Source organism: Podarcis erhardii (assembly GCF_964252035.2).
Source record: "Podarcis erhardii genome assembly, chromosome: 8".
In the NCBI taxonomy this organism is placed as follows: domain Eukaryota; kingdom Metazoa; phylum Chordata; class Lepidosauria; order Squamata; family Lacertidae; genus Podarcis; species Podarcis erhardii.
In genome coordinates this window covers 11929548-11933338 of record NC_138499.1, presented here as the reverse complement: position 1 = coordinate 11933338, position 3791 = coordinate 11929548, and the positions used below count along the sequence as shown (strand labels likewise).

General features: G+C 48.0%; 1 long non-coding RNA gene across 1 annotated transcript; it reads left to right on the top strand.

Moving 5' to 3' along the window:
* Positions 1–265: 265 nt before the first annotated feature.
* LOC309349063 lies at positions 266–1483 on the top strand. The gene is made up of 2 exons (XR_014159653.1): positions 266–1223; positions 1301–1483. It is a non-coding gene; the product is annotated as an uncharacterized lncRNA (long non-coding RNA).
* Positions 1484–3791: the final 2308 nt, after the last annotated feature.

Below are 3791 nucleotides of genomic sequence, written 5' to 3'. Positions count from 1 at the left end.
ATTATTATTATTATTATTATTATTATTATCTACGGAAGCTTTTAATGTTTAACAGACTACTGTATTGTAATGCTTTGTTGGAAGCCGCCCAGAGTGGCTGGGGAAACCCAGCCAGATGGACGGGGTATAAATAATAAATTCTATTCTATTCTATTCTCCCCCCTGAACCATGGTCGTAGAATAATAGAATTGTAGAGTTGGAAGGAATCTCAAGGGTCATCTACTCCAACCCCCTGCAATAGTCCTGATACGATTTGCCACTGAAGGGACAGGATACCCAAATCCTGTCTGAAATCACCCCAGGTTTCAATAATCACCCCAGGCCTCAAAACTGTCCAAAATTCCTTTTGTCTTCTAAAAATCCAAAACAGCTTTTCTCTGCTTGTCTCTGCTTATTCTCACAAGATGCTGTGCATAGGCAAAATGTTACTTTCAAAGGCTAATGAATAGGCTCTGTCATTGCCAAGAATACTCAGGCCTGAGAAACAAATCTTATCTCATTCGGTTGCAACATCTTGGACATGCTGAACCACCAGGGCTCCTTGACCCACCCCCTCGGCTTCTCACCCCCCTTTCCTGGGAAGAGTCCAATAGTCCCAAGACAGCTTTCTGTTCATGCTCAGAGGAACTCATGGGCAGGACTCCTGAGGGAGGAGAAAGGGGGAGGGAACTGAAAAGGGGTATATATGCTTGTGCACAGGACTGTGAACTTCGTGCATGCTTTTGTGAACTATCACACTTGCTCCTTCTACCAGTTCATGGATGGTAGAAATAAAAGCCTTTTCTCCGAAACTATTCCTTGAGTGTCTGTTGACTCCCATCTCCCTTTCCCGGGCGCAATACTTTTCCCACCCGAGGGCAAAGCCTCATAAGGCTACATTTCTTGGTGCGTTTGGCCGGGAAAAACAACATTCCCTGAGGATAAGGGATGTGGGTTCAAGGCGTCCCTGCGGTGAACAGCTCGGTTCGTGTCAGCAGTTCCAGTGCACCTCCTGCCAAGTTCGTGGGAGGAATTGCCACCCGTTCCTGAGTGGACACACTGCAAGGACCGGAGAAAAAGCAACGGCCGAAAGAAGGTACCTCGAGGAACAAGGTAGGCTCCACAGGGTATAGGTGGGAGCAAGCTCCACAGGGATAGGTGCGAGCAAACAAACAGGGCCTGATCAGCCCGACCAGTAGGGTAGAAAAAGTGCCACTGGTTTTGGTGTCGCCCAGAAAAAGCAGTAAAGGGTGCTGCTGGGCCCCGGTCGAAGTCTAAGCGCTGCCGGTTAGTTGTTGGTTTTGTGCCCAGAAGAAGCAGGAAAAAAGGTGCTCTTGGGCCCCGGCCGAAGTCGTGAAACACTGCCGGTTGTGGTTTTGGTTTTGGTAAAAATGGGATTGGGGGAGGTGCATGGGTTTTTCTGAATGTGCGTGTGGGGACACTCCAGTGAATGTTTTGAGTGCATGAGACGTTGAAAGCAACGTGTGGTCTGTGACTGACTGAGAGAAATGACGTTAGGAGGAGGGAGTGTCCTAGTGTCCCGGTATCCCAGTGTCCAAAAGATGCCACGAAGGGGAGAAGATTGGGGATTTTAAAACCCTGGAGAAAAAAATAGACTCCAACACTTATGTGAAGTTCCTGACCGTCCCCCATGGCTTAGGAAAAATAGAACTGTGATTAGCCCAAGCCAAAACTGTGCCCAGTATGGCAGCAAGTACAAGTTAAACAACAACAACAACCCAGCAGTCTTGCCAGACCCAGAAGAGGAAGGAGGAATAATTAGCCCCCCTCCACCCTATGCAGCAACTGCACCAGGGCTAAATGAGGTTCCCCCTACCCAACCCCCAAGCAAAGAAACTGAGGAAGAAAGAGAAGGAGGAAAGTTGAGGATGGTGAATTCAGAAGGAACTGAGAAAATGGACAAGCAGACAGTCCAAAAGAATATTTCAGTATGTGAATTGGCAGAAAGAAAAGAGCAGAAGATTTTAAAGAGCCGCGTGAGATAGAGCCAGTAAGCAATCCAAAAGAGTGAGCTGGATGTGACCAGAGAAGCGGACACGGAGCAATGGTTCCAAACTACAAGAAAGAAGATTCCACCTAAACATTAGGAAGAACTTCCTGACAGTAAGAGCTGTTCGACAGTGGAATTTGCTGCCAAGGAGTGTGGTGGAGTCTCCTTCTTTGGAGGTCTTTAAGCAGAGGCTTGACAACCATATGTCAGGAGTGCTCTGATGGTGTTTCCTGCTTGGCAGGGGGTTGGACTCGATGGCCCTTGTGGTCTCTTCCAACTCTATGATTCTATGACTTCTTGGTTCTAGAAGCAGCACAATGCAAGGATGTGAATTGGCAGACAGAAAGAAACAGAGCAGAAGGCTTTGAGAGCCGCATGGGACAGAACTGTTAAAAAAGAGACAATTAAACCCAAGGGATTAAAAACCCTAGGATTACAATACTGACCATTGAGGAAATCCGCAAGATAAATGCCCTCAGGGCAGCGGACAATACTGATGTTGCAATTGAGGCAGCTAAAACTCCACTTTGATGGCCCCACCCCACCGAGTGTATGACCCCCTGGAGTCATCCGACGCCCAGGACCACAGACCTCCAAGCACCTTAATCAGAATCCTTCTTTCGAAGAGGACCCAGCCAAAATTAGGGGTTTGTCTTCAAAGAGCCGGCCAGCAGTCAAAAATGCAATCCTGGAGGGTGTCCACGGGAGGGGCAGGACGCCTAGGGAAGAAGCCAGTGCGCCATCTGCAGGCAAGAGGGTCACTGGGAAAATGGAATGCCCACAGGCCCCACGCCCAACACACCCCACCCCCACAGGCTGGGAACAGTAACCAAGGTTCCAATGCCTCAGCGTTACAGCCACAAGCCCAGCCCTGAACTCCAAAAAAATCAAGGCAGAGGGCAAGAACAGGGATACCCCATGGCTTGGACCCCACCTCACCAGCCGGGAGCACAGGCCATGGCCCTGAGAGGCGACGAAGAAACTTACTAGGGTAAACCAGGCCCAACAAACGCAGGTTCCCAGAAGCTGCCTGGCCCTGATCCAACAGCACACAGACTAAGATTTCTCAAAAATGATTTCTTCTCATCTCTGTTCTTGCTCAAAGACTGTTGCAGAAAGCATGTGAACAGACTGTTTTTTTAAAATCATGCAAGTAACAGGACATCAGCCTTTTCCCCCCCTTGTGCACTTGGAGGTAGCTTCAGAGCGTTATCTCTTGGCTGCTATCCCAAGAGGAAAATGCTGCATTCTCGCCAACCAGCTACCCTGAACCTCACACTTTCTGGATTTACAGTCAAGCGACAAAAAACCCAGAAGGCCAAGGGTTACCCACCCCCTGCCTAAGCACTAACCTGAAGAGTGACTTTCTTAAAAAGCAAGTGAATGCTTTCTGTGAACTTTGTCAAGTTTTTCTTTTTAAGGTGCAATTTTACTCTGAAAAAGGAGCCGCTGCTGCAACATAGGAACTGATACTTTGAGGAATTTGATATTTTGCCAGAAGCAAGGGAACACACTGGACACTAGCAAACTTGGCAGATGAAAACTGAAATTTGCAACATGGCTTACAGGCCACGAGAGCTCTGCAAATTAGCGCTTTTAAAAAATCTCAGCTGGCAAACTTAACCCATGAAACAGGATTAAACTGGGTTGCCATGCTATCCCCTTTGAGTTACTATGCCTTGTGTGTGAATGTTATCTATCAATGCACAGTCGCTGCCGTGTCTGTTTTTCTCTTCTCTTGACAGGTAAACCGGCCAGAGACTGTCCTGTTATCTACAGCTGTTAAAGACACCGGCATCT